Below are 22829 nucleotides of genomic sequence, written 5' to 3'. Positions count from 1 at the left end.
TTGCTGAGGCGGAGGCACACCAGATCAGAGCATCGCAGATAGCGGCTGGGGCTTCTAGCTCCCGCACTGTAGAGACAGTAGGAGGCACTACTGAGGGTGCGGTTGTTGCTGAGGACATCACTGAGGGTGTCCAGATTGCTGAGGACACCACTGAGGGTGTCTAGATATCAGAGGATGTGGGTTTTGGGAAACCAGACCCACCAGCTTGTTGATCGACGGCGCTATGCGCCACAGGTTTGCTTCACCTACCCCTCTAATCTTTAGATTTTTTTTTTATGCATTGGGGACAATTGCATGTTTTTTTGTTGGGGGTGGGGTAAATGGAAAGTGAGTGTTAGGGTGAAGTCTGAGTAGCCCAACTCACTATCCTCTTTTGGGGTTTTCTTGCCTGTGTTCTTTTTCCCCAAAAGACTGATTACTTTTTCTGTTGAACCGGCACGTTATATCTTTTGTACATAGTTTAACTCTGAAGCACGATGGCTAAACTGATATCCCGATAAAACTGGAAAATGTTGCATGAAAAGGCGTAGTAACTGAAAATTGTGTGGCTCTAAACATGAAATAGAGTTACACCATTGCACTACCCTAAATCTTCAAGTCGAACTAGGTGTCTGATAATCTGGTATAGTGATGACATGTCAAGTGAGTGTGAGGAAAGTTGAATAGTCCACTACTGATACTGAGCTAGAACTTGCCTGGTTAGTCCTGCTAAAAGTAAGCTGTAACAGACAATTAGGAAAGGATCATAGGCCCTTATTCAATATAGCCCATTTTTATCCTAAATAAAAGAAACCAAATGAAAGTTATCCTTCTTTGATCCAAATAATTTGAACTTAAAATTAGACCTTTCTTTTTCACCCCAACTGATCTTTTCTGGGAACAATATGTTGGCCCTGGTCCCTCCTTGGACATGTGCACCTCAGCTTATGCCAAAAGCATAAGTTGAGGGTGGCTAATGTATAAACAACCTTCGTTATGGCCCTGACCCGACTTTGGGTATTGTGTACCTTGACTCATGGCAAAGCCATGAGTTGAGGGTGGCTGTTTTGAGGAAAGCTCTGGAAAGTGGGGTTGAAAGAACAAAGAGAGAGAAAGAACAAAAGTAAAGTGACTCAAGAACTCTTTGGAAAAAAAAGAGAGAAATATTCAAGAATTACAAACGAGAAAAGAAAAGAGTTACTTACACAAATGAAGAAAGAAGGAAAACAGCAAGGTGAAAGAATAGGAGAAACTGGGCGAGATAAAGTGATAGAAAGTGGAAGGTTTAGCCGATATGTCAAGGAGGGAAAAAAGTCACTAAAGTATACCTAAATATACCCTACCTGACTCTAAGCCTACGTTACAAGCTAAAAAAGTCCTATCGTGATCCTAAGGGTTGTATAGCGATTTTAAGGTAGTGAAAATAAGGGCAAGCTTATGGCAATAGGTATGAATGAGTGTGACTTTGTTCTGAGAGCGAGTGTTGAAATGTAATCCTTATACTCAAACTGAAATCATTGTGTGAAAAATGAGGATTTTGTTCTAAAGTGAGGACACTAGATGCTATACCGGAATTGTTAGCCTCTCAGTGAGAAATTGAAGAGGATAGGTGTTAGTGCGTGGTGAGTCTGTGTCATGTTCGAACCACAAAATTCAAGCCTAATAGTGATAGCATGCATATATTTGATGAGATTAATCGGTATTGATAGCCAAATGATTGCAAAGGATAAAAGCATGAATACTATTGTACAAAGATTGTGTAGTGAGTCATAGTGCGTCGCTTGAGGACAAACAACGAATTTAAGTTGAGGGTGTTGATATACCGTGGTTTCACGGTATAATTAATACTTTTTCCTTAAGTTTAGTGTGTCTGAAAGCCCTTTTTGTGCTAATTTTGATATAAGTTTCTCTTTGTTTTGCAGGAAATCTGTCCAAAGCTGAATGCGGAGATTTTGAGCGAAAAATGCAGAAGAGACCACCTACGGAGCTTATGACGGTCCGTCGTGCCTGTGACGGTCCGTAGGTGGCAGCGTAGAGAAGCTGCTGAAGGAAGATGGGGAAGTCTGACCAAGGGTGGGATTACGAAGCTTGTGACGGTCCATCATGGCTATGACAGTCCGTCCTGCAGGTTCGTCGTGAAGATCAGAGAAGTGATCCCAGTACCCAGATTCCAAGAGTTGAAGTATTTTGAAACGAGACCCTCGACGGACCGTTGTGCTTATGACGGTCCGTCACACTTGCCGTCGAGGGGAATGAAGAAAGTAGCCGAAGAATTGCACCAAGTATGGGACGACGGAGTCCACGACGGTCCGTCGCGTGTTCCGTCGACCCAGCCGCGTTTTGGCAGATTTCCAGTAATTAGAATCCTTGTTTAATTAGGTTTTTATTTTTTTATAAATAGTTCGAAAAACCTCGTTTTTGAGGTTAGACTCTGTGATATTAAACATTATATTGTTAGACTTTGTGTTTTGAGTGTTTGATTGTTAGAGATTCTTACAAGTGATTTTTGGTGATTAATCAAGCAAATTTTCGGACTTTATTCTTTCTCATTGAAGTAAGTACATGAATTCTTGTTTACCATATTTGAATATTGTGGTTATGGCTATGAGGAACTAAACTCCATAACTAGGGTTGTGGGAACCATAGGCAAATAATGAGATAAACCCTAGCTAAAATAACAATTCTAGAATAGTGTCTTGCATGTATTAATAATTCTTTCGCTTAGTAGTCTTTTTAACGGATGATCAACGTTAGAATTCGCCTTAATGCTACTTGCCGTACCAAGGAGGTAGATAATAGGGAAAGAATTATTAACATAGATTTAGTGTATACTATCTAATAGGCTAGTATTGATTGGTACGAGGTAATAACTTAGTCAAATATCGAATACAATGCTTAATATGAGGTAAGGATAAGGGTTAGGAAAGCAACACACGTAGCCGGACCAAGGTGCGGAGTGAGATTTTCTAGATGCCGGACCAAGGATTTAGAAATACATAACTTATCACTTTGCATGCAAGATACTAGGAAAGAATTGTTATAGTTAGAATTATCAAGTTATGAACCTGTGGGGAACACGTAAACCCTAGTTACTTTGATTACTTGATTAAAACCCAACATTAAAAGCTGTTAAGTGTCTCTTTCAAGTTCGTTAGTTATTTTTGCTCATTAGGAAATACAAACCCCCCTTTTATGCTTTTACTTTCTAAGGAAGTCATCAACCGAACAATAGTAATAACAAGTTGAAGTTAAGTCTAGACTATTTTCCTCGTGGGAACGATCCCAACCTCACTAGTTGGGTTATTTACATGACGCGACCGCTTTACTTCTCAAATGAGAAGTAAGTTTGAGCGTATCAGTGGCAAACATGAATTTGTATAAGGGATATGCCTGAATGTTGCACTTTGTTTTAGATTGTTCAATGTGAGACAAAGTATTAGAATAAATTTTATGTACTGGTTATATTTCCTAAACGAGAGGCCTGTGTAAACTTCATATGCGAGGAGTCTAAGTAAACTCCATATACAGTATATAAGAGGTCTATGTATACCTCAATATGTAAAAAAGTTTTAATATTTCTGCATTTTTACCTATAATATGTAATAATGAATCTAAGCGCTACTCTATGTCCTCTTCGAGGACGAAGACGCCGGTCACATCTAAGGGTGCTCCCCAGTCATGTCAAACTTGGTATCAGAGCATGAGGTTGAATAATCTTAAGAGTGAAGTCTCACTAAACCACGTCAAGTAGAGTCTTGTTCATTATTGTGAAGTGCGCCACACTTATGAATGAGAGGCTATGTGATGCATGGAAAAGTCTCACTTTGTTGGTATTATTGAAGTCTTGCCTCTAGAGTTTTAAATCTACATGTCCTTATCTTCTAATATCTTTGTTGTGCTTATAGGAATCGAATACAATAAGGAACAACGCTTGAAGGGTCGAATAGGAGAATGTGAATGAGGCGGTTCCCCCTCAGGCTCCTCAAAATCCTAAAGTTCCTATTTAAGAAGGGGTTATGTCTAATGTAGAGATAAGGGTGGCTATTTATAGCTTGACTCAAGTGTTGGCTACTCAAGTTGCTAGGGATTCTAGGTCCAGGTGAACCCCAATGCTAACACCACCGCATCAAGGATAAGAGATTTCACAAGGATGAATCCCCCTACTTTTTTTGGCTTTAAGGTGGAGGAGGACCCGCAAGGGTTCATTGATGAAGTGTTCGAGGTACTAGATGTTATAGGGGTGTCTTCTCAAGAATAGGCAGAACTAGCCGCCTACCAACTCAAATATGTGGGTCAAGTTTGCTATGAGCAATGAAAGGATGGGAGGCCAGTTAGAGCAGACCAGATTACTTGGGGGCTCCAAAGACAACTTCCTTTGAAAGGTTCTTTCCCTTGGAACTAAGGGAGAGGAAAATGCAAGAATTCATAAACCTACGTCAAGGGGGTATAAGTGTGAAGGATTATAGCCTCAAGTTCACTCCACTATCCGAATATGCTCCTAATATTGTGGCGGATTCTAGGGCTAAGATGAACAAATTTGTTATGGAGATATCCGATATTGTGGCTAATGAATGTAGGGTGGCCATGTTGATTCCCAGCATGGACATCTCTCTTCATGCCGAACAAATTGAAGAACAAAAGCTTAAGCAAGTTAGTAAGGAATTGAAGAGGACAAGGATCGAAGATGGAAATTCTTCTAGGGCTAGATTTGAGGTGCAAGATAAGCCAAAGTTCAAGAAGAGGTTCCCCAATCAAAGACCTTCTCCCACTTCAAGGATAAACAAAGGTAAATGTTCTACACCCAAGACTAAAGAGGAGAAAGGTAGTGGTCCTCTTTTTGAGAGGTCTATTTGTGCTATGTGTGGTAGAAAACATGAAGGCAAGTATCTATTTGGTACGAGAAATTAGTATAATTATGGTGAGAGTGGCCACATGAAGAGGGATTGTCCTATGGTGAAGGCTCAAGGGAGAAAATATTCAAGCACAAGCAAGTTCTCCCGATCCCGATACTCCTTAGAAGAATCACTTCTATGTTCTCCGCTCTATGGGTGATCATGAGGAGTCTCCCGATGTCGTCACTGGTATATTACAAGTGTTTTATATTAATGTCTATGCTTTATTATTATCCCGGTGCTACTTTATTATTTGTAACACCTCTAGTAGCTAGAAAGTTTAAGGTATTACCCGATGTTCTAATGGAACCTTTTTCGGTTACAACGACAGTGGGTGACTCAGTTATGGCTAGAAGAGTCTTAAGGAGTTGTCCTATATCATTGCCCAATAGAGTTACTTTTTTTGACTTGATATTACTTGATATGATTGACTTTGATGTCATATTGGGGGTGGATTAGTTGCATGCTTGTTTTGCTTCTATAGATTGTAAAGGGTAGTCAAGTTCCAATTCCCAAATGAACCCGTCTTAGAATGGAAATGAGGTAACTTTATCCTTAAAAGTCGAATTATTTGTGTCTAAAAGCTTATAAAATGATCTCTAAACGGTGTCTCTACAATATTGTGAGGGTTAAAGATCTTGTATCCGAGGTTCCTCCGTCAGGGTCGGTACCCGTAGTGAGGATTTTTTGGAAGTCTTCCCCTATGATTTGCCCAAAGTTCCTCCCGAACGGGATATAAACTTCGGCATAGATTTTTTGCCGGATACGAAGCCTATCTCAATCCCTCATTATCGGATGGCTCCACCGAGTTGCAAGAACTTAAGAGTCAAGTCAAAGATTTACTTGACAAGTGTTCCATAAGACCTACTATTTCTCCTTGGGGTGCTCCGGTGTTGTTTGTAACGAAGAAGGATGGGTCCCTTAGGATGTGCATCGACTATCGTCAACTAAATAAGGTTATCATAAAGAACAAATATCCTCTCCCTAGGATCGATTATTTGTTTGATCAATAATGAAGGGCAAGCTACTTCTCTACGATTGACTTGAGGTTGGGTTATCAACAACTTAGGGTGAGAGGAGAAGACATTCCGAAAGCAGATTTCTGAACTAGGTATGGTCATTATGAGTTCTTAGTCATGTCTTTCAGTCTAACCAATGCCCCGGCAGCTTTCATGGACCTGATGAATAGAGTGTTTCGAGATTGCCTTAACTCCTTTGTAATTGTCTTCATTGATGATATCTTGGTATATTATAAGAGTGAGGATGATCACATGGGTCATTCGAGGGTAGTTTTGCAAGTCCTCAAGGAACATCAACTATCTGCCATGTATAGTAAGTGTGAGTTCTGGTTAAGATCGGTTGCGTTTCTTGGTCATATTATCTAAAGTGAGGGTCTTGAGGTCAATCCAAGAAAGACGGAAGCGGTTAAGAATTGGCCTAGACCTTTGATTCCAACAACATTAGAAGTTTCTTGGGACTAGTACGGTAATATAGGAGGTTTGTTGATGTATTATCATTTATTGCTTCTCCTTTGACCACCTTGACCCAAAAAATGTGTTAAGTTTGAGTGATTGGAGGCTTGTGAAAGAAGCTTCCAAGTGTTGAAAGACAAGCTTACCTCCGCTCCCGTGTAGACCTTACCGAAAGGTGCCAAGGTTTTTGTGGTATATTGTGACAGTTCCCGGGTAGATTTGAGTTGTGTCCTTATGCAACATGCAGAAGTGGTAATGTATGCCTCTAGAAATTTCAAGGTGCATGTGAAGAACTATCCAACTCATAACCTTGAATTAGAGGTCGTGGTATCTACCTTGAAAATATGGAGGCATTATCTTTATGGTTTTCATGTGAAATGTATTTACTGACCATAGAAGTCTTCAATATGTGCTCACTCAAACGGATTTGAATCTCTGACAAAGAAGATGGTTGGAACTCTTGAAGGATTACGGCATGAGTGTTCGTTACCACCCCGGCAAGGGCAATGTGGTTACGGATGCTTTTAGTCATATGACCATGGGAAGTGTGTCTCATGTGTATGGGTAAGAAAGACCAAGTGAAAGATGTTCATAGGTTGGCTCGGTTGGGTGTTCAGTTGGGAAATTCTCCAAATGGTGGTTTTGTGGCCTAACATAACTCCGAATCGTTTAATCTAGATAATAATGAAACAGATGAAGAAATATAATGTCTGAAGATGAGATAAAAATAATATCTAAAGAAGATTATCAAAATGAAGAATTATCAGACCAAAAAATTATATTTGATAATACAATTTTTGAACAAATAAAAGGAAAAGAATTAGACTTAAGTGCTGAAAAAAGAAGAATACTATGTAGTTAGTCAAAAAGAACATATTATAGATTGTAAATATGCAAGAGGAAAAGCATATATACATATACTAAGTAAACGAATAATAAATAAAGAAATACAAGATATAAATGCTAAAACACCAATAAAATATGTACATTTAGGAGGAACAGAAATATTAATAAAAGCTTGTTTTAGAGAAGGAATAGATTCACTTATTCTTGTATTTTTTATTTCTTCTAAATGTTGTACTTCTTGTTTTGCTTGTATTTTTATTTTTTCAATTTCTTTTGACTTGTCTATTTCTTCATTTTCTTTTGTTATTCTTATCATAGCTGTTAGACCATCTTCTAATTTTGCTGTTTCTTTTTCTAACATTAAATATAAATTATTTCCTATTTTTTTATATCGTCTTCCTAGGTTTGAAAATATTATTTTTTATCATTAATCCATCTTAATAAACACAAGAGATATGAATCGATCTAGTATGTCAAGAGTTAAAACTCTAGACAATAGTCCCAGAAATAGTCCTAGAATTAGTCCTAGATGGACACCACCAACTTATTATACAGAAAGTTAACACCAATCAGATAGAACTAACGCAGCTTGTGACGGCCCGTCGTATCTGCGACGGTCCGTTCTACAGGCCCGTCACCAAGTTCAGAGAGTTCATTTCAGTAGTGAGGTTACGCAGCTTGTGACGGTCCGTCGTATCTACGACGGTCCGTGCTGCAGTTCCGTCGTGAAGTTCAGAGAGTCGATCCCAGTACCCAGATTTAAGAGTTGAAGTGTTTTGGAACGAAGACCTTCGACGGACCGTCGTGCCTATGACGGTTCATCCTACCTGTCGTCGAGGGTAACGAGGAGAGCAGCAGAAGAAATTACACAAGTATGGGGCGACGGAGTCCATCACGGTCCGTCATGACCATGACGGTCCATCGCGTGATCTGTCGACCCAGTCAGTTTTTATCAAAAATGATTCTACTGCTCGAACCGACTAAACAGGTCGTTACAATAAATACCAATTTACCCATCATTCGTCCTCGAACAATCACAGGAAGAAAAACAAGGGCGAGAAACAGTACCTGAATCTGTAAAGAGATGTGGATATCTTTCTTGCATATCAGCCTCATTCTCCCAAGTGGACTCTTCAACTGGCCGATTCTTCCACTGAACCTTGATAGATGCAATATCCTTTGATCTCAACTTGCGGACCTCTCTATCTAAAATAGCAACAGGCTCCTCCTCATAAGACAAATTCTCATCAAGAAGAACTGAATCCCAACGAATAATGTAGTTTCCATCCCCATGGTATTTTTTCGGCATAGACACATGAAATACCGGGTGCACTCTTGAGAGTCCAGGAGGCAATGCCAATTCAAAAGCCACCTCCCCCACGCGCTTCAGAACTTCAAATGGACCAATATACCTCAGACTAAGCTTACCTTGCTTCCCAAACCGCATCACCCCTTTCATGGGTGAAACCTTCAGCAAGACTTGTTCACCCTCCATAAAATCCAAGTCCCTAACCTTTCGATCTGCATATTCTTTCTGCCTGTTCTAAGCTGCTAGAAGCTTCTCCTGAATGAATTTTACTTTATCTAACGATTCCCTCAAGAGATCGGTACCCCATGGTCTCACCTCAAATGCATCAAACCAACCAATGGGAGACCTACATCTCCTCCCATACAGTGCCTCAAATGGGGCCATATCAATACTTGAGTGATAGCTATTATTGTATGAAAACTCTGCTAAGGGTAAGAAGTTATCCTAATGACCACCAAATTCTATCACACATGCACGAAGCATATCCTCCAACACCTGAATCGTTCGCTCAGACTAACCATCGGTCTTAGGGTGAAATGCAGTACTAAGATCCAACCTAGTACCAAATTCAGCATGCAATGTTCTCCAAAACTTAGAAGTAAATTGCGTACCTCTATCTGATATGATAGAAAGTGGAACTCCATGCAATCGAACAAATTCTGAGATATAGAGTTTGGCTAACTTCTCTGCATTGTAAGTCACCTTGACCGGAATGAAGTGAGCAGACTTAGTTAATCTGTCAACAATTACCCAAATAGAATCAAACTTACCCAATGTCTTTGGAAGACCAACCACAAAATCCATTGCGATTCTTTCCCATTTCCATTCAGGAATGGACATTTTCTGAAGTGTTACTCCAGGCCTCTGGTGTTCATACTTTACGTGCTGACAATTCGGGCATTGGGCAACAAAATCAACAATGTCACACTTCATTCTATTCCACCAAAAATGTTGCTTTAGGTCACGATACATCTTGGTTGCACTAGGATGTATAGAATATCTTGAACTATGATCCTCTGTAAGAATAGTGCGAATCAAATTATCAACACGGGGCACACATACCATTCCCTTAATTCTCAAAATGTCTTCCTCATCAATTATTGCCTCTTTAGCCTCTCCTCGTAATACCATATCCCGAATTCGGATCAGTTTCTCATCAGTAAACTGTTTTTCCTTAATATTGTCAAGAAAAGAAGATCTTGCCTCCACACAGGCCAAAAATCCTCCCTTCTCTAGTACTTCCAGCCTCATAAAGTCATTAGACAGAGTATGAACCTCTCTAGCCAATGGGCGTCTAGAAACCTGTAAGTGGGCTAGACTTCCCATGCTCCCTGCTTTTCTACTTAAAGCATCTGCCACAACATTAGCTTTTCCTGGGTGATACAAAATAGTAATATCATAGTCCTTTAGTAGTTCCATCCACCTCCTCCGCCTCAAATTCAAATCTTTCTGAGTAAAGACATACTGTAAACTACGATGATCTGTATAGACTTCACACTTGAACCCATATAGATAATGTCTCCATTGCTTTAATGCAAACACAACTGTAGCCAACTACAAATCATGGGTCGGATAGTTACGTTTGTGCACTTTTAATTGCCTCGAAGCATAAGCAATTACATTTCTCTCCTGCATTAGCACTGCACCCAAACAAGAATAAGATGTATCATAGTAAACAATGAAATTCTTACCTTCCACTGGCAAGGTAAGAATTGGTGCAGTAGTCAACAAGGCCTTGAGGTTCTGGAAGCTTTCTTCACATTCGTCCGACCATACAAATGGAACATTCTGCTTAGTCAAATTTGTCAATTGGGAAGCAACAGAAGAAAATCCCTTGACAAACCGATGGTAGTAGCTAGCTAAACCAACAAAGCTCCTTACCTCTGTAACATTAGTAGGTCTTACCCAACTCTTCACTGCTTCAATCTTAGAAGGATCCACCATCACTCCATCCTTAGAAACCACGTGCCCCAAGAAGGACACTGAATCTAGCCAAAACTCACACTTGGAGAATTTGGCATAAAGCCTTTTCTCCCTCAACAATTCCAATACAATTTTCAAATGCTCCTCATGTTCTTTCTTACTTTTTGAGTATATCAGTATATCATCAATAAATACAATAACAAAGAGATCCAGATATGGCTTAAAATCCCGTTCATCAGGCTCATGAAAGCAGCAGGGGCATTCGTAAGCTCAAAAGACATTACTAAGAATTCATAATGCCCATACCTGGTTCGAAAAGCAGTCTTTGGCACATCTGCTGCCCGTATTTTCAATTAATGATAACCAGATCTCAAATCAATTTTTGAGAAGGTACAAGCACCTTGTAAATGATCGAACAGATCATCAATGCGAGGAATAGGATACTTGTTCTTAATAGTTACCTTATTCAGTTGCCTGTAGTCTATGCACATCCGAAAACTTCCATCCTTCTTCTTCACAAATAAAACAGGAGCACCCCAAGGAGATGCACTTGGTCTAATAAAACCTTTACCTAACAACTCCTGAAGTTGGGCCTTTAACTCCCTTAACTCAGCTGGAGCCATTCTATAAGGGGGTATGGAAATGGGGCGAGTACCCGGCTCCAGATCAATACAAAAATCAATATCCCTATCTGGTGGCATACCAGGAAGGTCTGCAGGAAACACATCCAGAAACCCATGGACTATCGAAATAGACTCAATCGAAGGTGCTTTGGAAGTATCATCCCTGAGATGGGCCAAGAAAGCTAAACAACCCTTACTAAGCATTCTCTTAGCACGAAGAAAAGAGATGATATGAACTGGAGTGGAAATATAGTCACCCTCCCACACTAGCGATCTGTCCCAGGCTTGGTCAATGTCACAGTTTTAGCATTACAATCTAAGATTGCAAAATTTGGAGAAAGCCAAGTCATACCCAGAATTACATCGAAATTGACCATATCTAGAATAATCAAATCTACATGAGTATTGCTCCCCACAAAAGTCACAAGACAAGACCTATACACCTTCTCAACTATCACAGACTCACCCACAGGAGTAGAGACACGAATAGGCATGTCAAGCAAATCACAATATAAATTAAGACCAGTAGCAAATGAGGAAGATAAATATGAAAATGTGGATCCAGGATCAAATAATACAGAAGCCATGCAATCACATACCAAAAGATTACATGTGATAGCAGCATCAGATGTCTCTGCTTCAGACCTCCCGGGGAAAGCATAACAATGGGTTCTATCACCTGTCTGCCCATTGCCATTACCATGTTGCGCTGTAGTAGTTCCAACTTGCCCGCCACCCCGACTGATTTGATGACCACCATTACCTTGGCCACCACGTCCTCCAGAATGGCAGCCCCTACCATGACCACCTCTACCTCTAGCTATTGGGGGTCTGTAACTCTGTTTTTGACAATATTTCCTAATATGTCCAGTCTCTCCGCATCCATAATAATTTCTGGAGTCAAGCATAGGTCTTTGTGAGAATTACAAAGTCGGGGGATAACCTCCAAACTCAGAAAAATGTTGACTGGTCTGCGATGGACCCCCAGCTACAGCCTGTAGTGAAGACTGAATAGGACAGGCTGGGTAACCTCCTGAACTCTTCCCTCTGGAGTAAGAACCACTAAACTCACCTCCCTTACGGAACTTCTTAGATGTCGACGCCATGGTGAAGTCTTCTGGCTTCACCCCCTCCACCTCTATCACAAAATCAACCACTTCCTGAAAGGATTTTGCTGCAGCAGCTACCTGTAAGGCTTGGATCTGCAAATCTGACCTCAGTCCTTTCACAAAACGGCGAATTCGCTCTTGTGGACTGAAGCAAAGTTGGGTGATATACCTGGATAATGCACGAAATTTAGCCTCATAAGCAATAACAGACATCCTGCCTTGCTATAGGCTCAGGAACTCATCTCTCCTCTTGTCCCTCAAAGTCCGGGGTATATACTTCTCCATAAATAAACTAGAGAATGATGCCCAAGTCATAGGTGGTGCCTGTGCTGGTTGACACTCAACATACGACCGCCACCACATTTTGGTATTCCCCTGAAACTGGTAGGTCACAAACTCAACACCGAATCGTTCTACTATGTTCATCTTATATAGCAGCTCATGACAATCAACCAGAAAATCATAGGCATCCTCAGATTCAGCACCCTTGAAGACTGGAGGTTTCAACTTTAAGAATTTAGTGAAAAGTTCATGCTGATCACTCATCATTATAGACCGTGTAGTCAATCGCGGAAACGTGCCTACTTCTAACGAGGCATCCATGCGGGGAGCCACAGCAGCAGCATGTTGTACTCCCGGAACCTGAGGTGCTGGTGCAGAAAACACTGGAGGTGTCTGGCCCTGATCAGATAACCCGCTAAGATAAGTAAAAACCTGGTTAATCATCTCTGGGGTAGGCTGGGGTGGTAATTCCTCATCTTGAACCTGCTCGTTTTCCCCTTCTTCACCCTCTCTCACTACCTCATCAGTCGGTGGAGGAGTCACCGCCCTATTACTAGCTAGACCAGGTGTTTGTCCTCTACCCCTAGAGGGCGTTCTCCTGCGACCTCTACCACGGCCTCTTTCCACTGCTCATCCTCGAGCTACAGGCCCAATGGTTGGCTTAGACGCACCCTGTCTTGCCGGTGTTGGTGTTGGCACAGTTGTTGCTCTAGTTCTAACCATCTGCGAAATAGAGTGAGGATGTCAGATCCAATTTGTATCACCTAGATACCAATTGGATCCAAGTAATAGCACGAAATAAAGAAAGAATGGAGTTTTCCTAAAGTCCTATAGCCTCTCAAAGAAAAGTAAGGGCATCCCCCTACCGTTCCTCAAGACCCTATTAGACTCGTTCTTGTGTGATGAGACTCACGAACCTAACGCTCTGATACCAAGTTTGTCACGATCCAAAACGAGCCGCGAGTGGCACCCACACTTACTCTCCTAGGTGAGCGAACCAACAAATTTAAACCCCAACATTTACCAGTAGTTCAACTATGAATAACAAAAATAATGCGGAATATCCAAAACTTATTAACGTAATCAATTAAATAAACTTCTAAAGTTTAATACTTATTATTCCCAAAATCTGGAAGTCATCATATCAAGAACATCTATCCTCAAACTTCTAAATCTAAGAGTATTTAAGAAGCTAAAATAAGTAAAAAGAGGGTCCATGTCCGAACTTCAAGACATCAAGATGTGAAGGAGAGAATCCAGCACGAGCTAGGAATAATAGCTCACCCTGAACTCTGATGTACTGAAGACTGGCTAGAGTTGAGGACGAGTCGAAGTCGATGGCACGCTTGCTGCACTCCACAAAATAACAAAGAAGAAAATTACAAGTAGGGGTCAGTACAAGGAACACGTACTGAGTAGGTATCATCGGCCAACTCAAAATAGAAAGCAATATATACTGAATAATAATATAAAATCAACCACAATACTTAACAGGTGACAAGCAACAAGTACAAGAACAATTGACAACAACACCAACCACACCTATGAGGACTCAAGCCTCCACACCATACTCATTTGGGACATAGGTTCTTCAAATTTGAGTATATTAACCTAATTCAAGATTCTTTCTCTTTATTGTTATCGTGTCGGAACGTGACACTCCGATCCCATATACCATGCGGAACGTCACACTCCGATCCCCTAATACGTGTCGGACCGTGACACTCCGATCCAATATTACCGTGTCGGAACGTGACACTTCGATCCATTTATCTCATTATCTTATTTCATCAAGTCTTCTCTATGTCAAGGCGTCATCTTAATAGAGAGGATTTAAGATTGAAGATTTTCACAGTCTCGTCATTCTAACCAACTACAACTGTACAATCAATCATACAATCACACAATCAAGTACATAGAAGACTTTACAATACCACCCAATACATATCGATCACTATTTAGAGTTTATCTATCACATAGAAATTAAACCATAACCTACCTCCACCGAAGAATCGTGATCAAGCAAGCTACCTTCCCAATGCCTTTGATGTCCTCTTCGTTCTCTCTCTCTCGCTCGTTCTCCCTTTTTCTGTTCTTTTTATTTTTCTTCTTCAGATTCTTTTTCTTTTACCCTAATTATCATATAATCAATTATAAAAGGTGATAAAAGTAACCCACTATTTATTCCCTATCGTCTTCTTTAACCCCCAAGTAAATAAATTATTAAACTTACCCCACTAATTTCATAACTATAATCAAGAATAGTCCGAAACACCCCTTTAAAACTTTTGGCGGAAGTCTGACCAAGTCAGGGTTACGCAGCTTGTGACGGCCCGTCGTATCTGCGACGGTCCGTCCTACAGGCCCGTCACCAAGTTCAGAGAGTTAATTTCAGTAGTGAGGTTACGCAGCTTGTGACGGTCCATCGTATCTATGATGGTCCGTGCTGCAATTCCGTCGTGAAGTTCAGAGAGTCGATCCCAGTACCCAGATTTCAGAGTTGAAGTGTTTTGGAACGAAAACCTTCGACGGACCGTCGTGCCTATGACGGTTCGTCCTACCTGTCATCGAGGGTAATGAGGAGAGCAGCAGAAGAAATTACACAAGTATGGGGCGACGGAGTCCATCACGGTCCGTCATGACCATGACGGTCCGTCGCGTGATCCGTCGACCCAGTCAGTTTTTATCAAAAATAGTTCTACTACTCGAACCGACTAAACAGGTCGTTACAAATATGTTCTTTTTGACTAACTACATAGTATTCTTCTTTTTGTCTTTGAAACCAATTTTTTAAAGTAGGTATTTCAAGTACTTTTTCAACACTTAAGTCTAATTTTTTTCCTTTTATTTCTTCAAAAATTGTATTATCAAATATAATTTTTTGGTCTGATAATTCTTCATTTTGATAATCTTCTTTAGATATTATTTTTATCTCATCTTTAGACATTATATTTCTTCATTTGTTAAATGTACATATTTTATTGGTGTTTTAGCTTTTATATCTTGTATTTCTTTATTTATTATTCGTTTACTTAGTATAGGTATATATGCTTTTCCTCTTGCATATTTACAATCTATAATATGTTCTTTTTGACTAACTACATAGTATTCTTCTATTTGTCTTTTAAACCAATTTCTTAAAATAGGTATTTCAAGTACTTTTTCAACACTTAAGTCTAATTCTTTTCCTTTTATTTGTTCAAAAAGGTATTACAAATATAATTTTTTGGTCTGATAATTCTTCATTTTGATAATCTTCTTTAGATATTATTTTTATCTCATCTTCAGACATTATATTTCTTCATCTGTTTCATTATTATCTAGATTAATATTTTCTTCTTCATTTTCAGTTTCTATATCTGATACTTCATATATACTATCGTCTTCACTTAATTCATAGTCTATGTATTCTATTTGCATATATTTGTCACTATCTATAATTACTTCTGCAATTTTCTTCCTTTTCGGATCTTTGGGTAGTTTACAATCTCTAGCTAAATGTCCTATCTTTCCGCAATTATAACAAGTACATTGGGATATTTTTCTTTTTGGTCTATATGGTCTTTTTATTTTATAATTTTTTATATAATATCTTCGTCTTGGTTTCTTATATTTATTCTTGGTTTTAGTTTTTCTATAATTTTTATACCTTTTAGGCTTTTGCTTTTTATTTGTACATCCAAACTGTGGTACTATATTATTTTTACAACAGGCTAAATTCTTGTTTAGTACTTTTTTCATTTTTAATTTTTCTTTTTGGTTTTCACATAGTTGTATGAACCATTGATGTAAAAATTTTATTCTAGCTCCTACAGTATCTACTAATCCTTCATCATTCCAATCTTTAATTATTTTTGTGCTAAATGGTTCTGGTAATTTTGTAAAATATTGTTGTCGTATTTCTTTTGCTTCATTTAAATTGTATTTTGCTTTGTAATAGTATTCCTTAAATGCACAAGTGTATTCTTCTATATAACACATTTTACATATAGCTAATTTTGTCATAAGTTCCCTATTTATTATTTTTTCTCTGTTCTATTCTCTTATATCTGTGGTCATACCTCCAAAATTCGTTTCTTATTGCTGATTCATATTTATCTAGTATATCTATATTTGTTGCTGATGGAGATCCATCCATTTTCTTGTCACTTCTGAGTACTTCTAAACTTTCTAATGGTAGATTTTCTATCCATAATCTTGTTGTTCCTACAAATGTTCTTTCTATATACCTTGGTGTTTCTGTTGTTTTTAGTTTGTTATCTATTAGTTGCTTAGATATATTTCCTATCCATAGTAATATTGCTTTATTTATATCTGTAACACAATCTAGATCTAAGAAATTATATTGTTCGTTATTGGTTTTGGTGTCCAATATTTATTTAATCTACTATTCCATATTGCGTTAGTTCTATCTGATTGCTGATAACTTTCTGTATAATAAGTTGGTGGTGTCCATCTAGGACTAATTCTAGGACTATTTCTGGGACTATTGTCTAGAGTTTTAACTCTTGACGTACTAGGTCGATTCATATCTCCTGTGTTTATTTCTAATTTTTTCGGTTTATTTACCTGTTCTAGAATTTCTGTGTATGTCTCACTTATATCACTTATTTATGATTTTTGGTCATTTATTGTATCTGATTCATTTTCGTCTATTTCATTTATTTCAAGGTCTTCATTTAGTTTTTGTTCCATCTCTTTTATTTCATTAGTTAATTCTAATTCTTTTTCCTTTTTTATCTGTTTCTCTTTTTGTTTAGTTTCATATAATAATTTTAACCTAGCTAATTCTTTTTCTAATTCACTTATTCTTGTATTTTTTATTTCTTCTAAATGTTGTACTTCTTGTTTTGCTTGTATTTTTATTTTTTCAATTTCTTTTGATTTGTCTATTTCTTCATTTTCTTTTGTTATTCTTATCATAGCTGTTAGACCATCTTCTAGTTTTGCTGTTTCTTTTTCCAACATTAAATATAAATTATTTCCTATTTTTTCATATCGTCTTCCTAGGTTTGAAAATATTATTTTTATCATTAATCCATCTTGATTTTCATATGTCTTTTCATCTACTGCAAACTCTTCTTTATTCATTATAATTTATAAATTATGTTATGTTGTAATTTATATTCAAGGTGATCTATTTGTATTTCTAACATAAATATAACTTTTCTTTGTGCTAATATTGATTTATTACATACTCCTGCTAACATGTTTTCTATTAATCTTTCTTTCCTACGTTGTAGTTCTTGTCTTTTTTCATCTGTTTTTCTTATCAATTGTTGCCTATATATTTCTTTGTTCATACTGTTTTTTCAAATAACAAACATATTTGTATTCTGTTTTTGAAATTATATTTATCAAATGATTGTCTTATTGTTACTTGTTTTAGTAAGTTGTGATAGTTCATATTCTATGTATAAGGGTTTTAATTTTTTCCATATCTTTCGTACTTTTTTATCTATCTTGGTTTTTGTTATTTTAGTTTCTTTGCTTCTTGTATTATTCATTTATGTTTTTCTGTACAAAATTTTAAAAAGTTTACTTAATTTGTTTGGGTCTTTAATAAATTTTATCTTATAAATATTATTACTTCGTTTTTGCCAAATGTCAAACCTTTTTGGTTTAATCATTATATTCTATTTTATCATATTGTTTTATATTTTCCTTAGCTTTTACCATATATTTTATCATTGATCTCTGAATATATCTATATCATCATATAAATCATTTATGTCATAATAAAATTCATCATAAAAATTATCTTGTATATCTAATTCAGCCCAACCTTGAGTTGTTATTTCTATTATTTCATATGTTACTAATATATCATAAATTGCTCTTTTTATATCTATATTGTGATCCTTTAAGATATAGAGTATTAATATCTTGTAATTAACATCATCATCCAGTAGATAAGTATTCATTTTAATTATTTCCACTTCCACTAAAATAATTTTATTCCTTCCAACCTCTTAATGGATTATACTTATTTATTATGTAATAATAATGGTTTAATAATCATCTCGTCTGGTCACTACTACAGTTTTCTTCTTTGATCAGTTACCCTAACAGTGTCTCAACTCTGTTTACTCCCCTAACGGCCTTCTTTGCCTATCGATTTCAACCTTAGGATGACATAGTCTGGGCATACTTATTCGCAGAATATTTCTGTAGCAAACTTTCTAAAGATGGTTATTATAACATTATTAAGACACGATAAACAATTATAATCAACAAGAGATTATCAGGAATAAATATATTTAGCTACTCATGAACATAAACGAATATACCTGTTCTTGTAGATTTGTCATCTCTGGATTTTCCATATCTTATTTTTTGTGAACTAACTCTGATACCAATGTGGGGTGGAAGCGATATTAGAGAGAGATGTAGTAGAGAGAAAAAGGATTGATTTTATTATGAGGGAAAGCCCTCTATTTATACTACTAAATTTACATATCTGGCCAATGTAAGTGACCGACATTTACTTTACACATGGCCTAATTATATTTGGCCGACACTAAAAACAAAATACTCACTATTTCTACTTTACATAATGGCCTCTTCTTTTTATTTCTGGCCGACACACACTATTTACTTTATGACTAAGAAGACAAAATACTTTTTACATAATTTGGCCTTTTATGGCCGACACACTAACTTTCTACTTTATTTCTTTACATACTGACCTTTACTTTTACATATGGCCGACACTACTCATTCATACTTTACATATGTCCTCATTCTGGCTGGACTTCAGGAATATAGTTATCTTCTCCATTACATTTTGTACATAGGTGATCTGTATATTTTTGTCCTATTAGTTTACAGTATCTGGTCATCAAGCTTGGAGAAATAAAATTTCTTCTAATAGCTCTTGTTGTAGGTGTTTGTTCTGGCTTCAGTAAACTTAATATCCATTGTCGTACTTCTTCCATATCTGCTGCCCTTATCTCTTTACAATTGGAGTATATCATTGTTTGATATCTGTTGTAATAACTCCAAATTGCATTTTCATATAGGTAGTTGTTTGATAACTCATTTAATATGGTAGCTATCCCAATAGTTCTTTTGTTTGCATAAAAATTTGGGATATCCACCTTCTGTATTTCTTCTTGTATATCTATTTTTTCCGGTATTATCATATCTCTAGTTAAACCTATCTTAATAACTTGTATTGTAGGTTTAATTTCTTCATATTAACGTTCCTTTAGTTATTCTTTTATATTGTAGAAATGCCTTATGTAGCTCAGGTATTTTAGCTACTTCGTCTCCAGTTATAGTATATACTGTGCTTATTAGTCCGTAGTTGTAGCAAGTTGCTACTAGATTTGGATTTGTTCCTGGTTGAGCTATTAGTTTGTTGTATCCTTGTAGGTATTGTGTGATATAATTTTCGTTTGGATTCTTGGTATCTTTTGCTCTTGGGTTTAGGTTTAAAAAGGTTTGTATCTTGTATATATTTTCTATAAACATTCTGGTAATGTGATTTGGCAAAAACGAAGTAATAATATTTATAAGATAAAATTTATTAAAGACCCAAACAAATTAAGTAAACTTTTTAAAATTTTGTACAGAAAAATATAAATGAATAATACAAGAAGCAAAGAAACTAAAATAACAAAAACCAAGATAGATAAAAAAGTACGAAAGATATGGAAAAAATTAAAATCCTTATACATAGAATATGAACTATCACAACTTACTAAAACAAGTAACAATAAGACAAATCATTTGATAAATATAATTTCAAAAACAGAATACAAATATGTTTGTTATTTGAAAAAACAGTATGAACAAAGAAATATATAGGCAACAATTGATAAGAAAAACAGATGAAAAAAAAGTGATTGATGTGAAGTATAAGCAACATCTTGATCCTTTATTGATGGAGTTGAAGGAGTCAGTCCTTGGCAAGTTTAGTGAGTCGTTCTCCCAAGGGGGGATGGTGTACTTAGGTACCAAGGTAGATTGTGTGCACCGGATACTGATAACTTGAGGGGTAAAATTTTAGAAGAAGCTCAAGGGTACCGTGATCTTGAAGAAGTCTATTGGTGGGAGGTTTAAAAAGGGACATACCGATATCAATTTATTTTGGTTTCGTTTCGATCTTGTCTGATTCCAGTGCAATTTCGATTGATTTTTTTTATTAATTAATTTATATTAAAAACGCAGCCTGACCCACATGCCCCCTAAAACTTTTATAAAAAGTTATTGCCCGCCTGCCCGTTGTCGGTTTTCTTGTCCTGTCCTGTCCCATTCCAGTCCCCACTCCCCATTCCCCAATTCCCCATTGGCCAATGTTTTCTTTTAAGAAAATATGAACGTTGGGTGCTGCCTTAAAGGCCTAACGACTATATTTTCCAATTCCAACATTCAAGTTCTAAATTTCAATCATAATATCATTTGGTGAATTTTGGAGGAAGAATCTTCTTCAAATTTCAAGTTTCGACATTAATTTTTTATTTTTCGGTTATAATTGTTTGTTCTTTACACAAACGTTTGGTAACTTCGTTCCACTCTCTAATTGTATATTTATTTTTTGTATTTATTATTTGTAAAAAATATGGTTACAAAAAATAATAAATGTTCTAAATCTAAATTTCTTCTTGTTAAATGAGTATGGATGAATTTTCGCATGTGAATGAAACTAATTTTTCCTGTCCGGTCCTATAGAAATTAATTCAGATACTCCTATCATTCCCCATGAGCTTTATGAAAGACATAATGGTAATAATCAAGAAAATGAAGAAGTAGAAATTGATGAAGAAGTAGATTTAAATGATACATCGATTAGTCCCGACCTCAATAGCACTGAAGTTCCACCTCCGGTTGGAACTACTCGTCCCTCTATTGTTCCAACTATAGGTGAAACCAAGGTACAACGTACTTTAAAATCACATGTGTGAAAATTTTGTTAGTTGAATGATGAAAAAACTTTTAAGTACATGTAATATTTATAAATAACATTTTGAATATACATCTAGTGGGAGTGGAGGTTCAGCGGGGGATTAAAACAACATTAGATTAAAAATCATAGTAAAGAGTGGTTTACATATATATCTTCTCTTGATGTTGGTGAAAATTCTAGCGTTGAAGCATGGCTAGAGGATCAATATGGTTTAAGGTGAATTAAATGCTTCGAACCCAAGTGGTCCTCTTACACATCGAACCTATAATAAGCATGGTATTCGTGAAAATTTTGCTAAAATGATTGTCGTTTGTGGTTTACCTTTTAGTTTTGGAGAGCATCCGAATTTTATTGCATATATCTGTGATACATATAATCCTAGCTTTAAAAGTTTATCAAGAAGCGTGGTTAAAAGAGATATGTTTGAATTTCAAGAAAAATATTGTCAATATTTGCATGCATATTTTGAACTAATGGATTGTTGAGTTACTATTACCACTGATATGGGTCGTAGTCCTAATGGTTTTGATTATTCAACTGTCAACGCTCATTGGACTAATTATAATTGAAATTTACAAAAAAAATTATTGTTTATAAAATTTGTCAAAAGAAAAAACTGGAATATATATTGCTACAACTGTGTTAAAAATTTTAAATTTTTTTGATCTTTGTGATAAAATCATTAGTATTATGTTAGATAATGATTCTGCTAATTTAAATGATATTAATATGCTAGAACCTAGATTTTGTCCTATTAGTAAATATGTTATTCATGTTAGATGTGTTGCGCATATATTAAATTTGGTTGTTAGTGACAGTGTGAAATTATTTGAAAATAGTTGTGATAAAGTTGATAATGCTTGTTTTTATATTTTTCATATGAGTAGTAATAGTAGAATTAATCAATTTAAAAAGCTTTCTATTGCATTTAAATTTTCATAAAAAAAGTTCTGAAGCATGTAAAAACTGGATGAAATTCCTTTTATGATATGCTTGAAGTTGCTTATACATGTAGAGAACCTATTACTGTGCAATTTAATAGTCATAATACTTATCCTAAATTTAAACTTAATGATAGCGATTGAGATGAAGTAAATGAACTTAGAATATTTTTTATGACGCTATTTAAAAATTTTCTGGAATATATTATTCTACTATTTCTGAAATTTTAGTACACATATGTGAGATTTCATCTATCTTTTCTGAATATAAAACAAATGAACTATTTACCAGTGCTATTGCAGTAATGATTACAAAATTTTAAGAAATATTTTTTTCCTATCCCTCAAATTTGTTTAACTGCAATTCTTTTCAACCCCGAATATAAAGAATATGGTGCAAAAGCTTTAGTTGAATGCATGTATCAAAATTTAGATACTAAACCAGAAAAAGAACCTGATTTGGTAACATGTCAAAATAGTAAGTTATTTTCTAAAGAAACATATGATAAATATTCTTTCGTAGATAATATTGAAAATCCTTA

The sequence above is a fragment of the Solanum lycopersicum genome, chromosome 11 (genome assembly GCF_036512215.1).
Source record: "Solanum lycopersicum chromosome 11, SLM_r2.1".
Classification (NCBI taxonomy): domain Eukaryota; kingdom Viridiplantae; phylum Streptophyta; class Magnoliopsida; order Solanales; family Solanaceae; genus Solanum; species Solanum lycopersicum.
Note: the sequence above shows the minus strand (reverse complement) of the source record.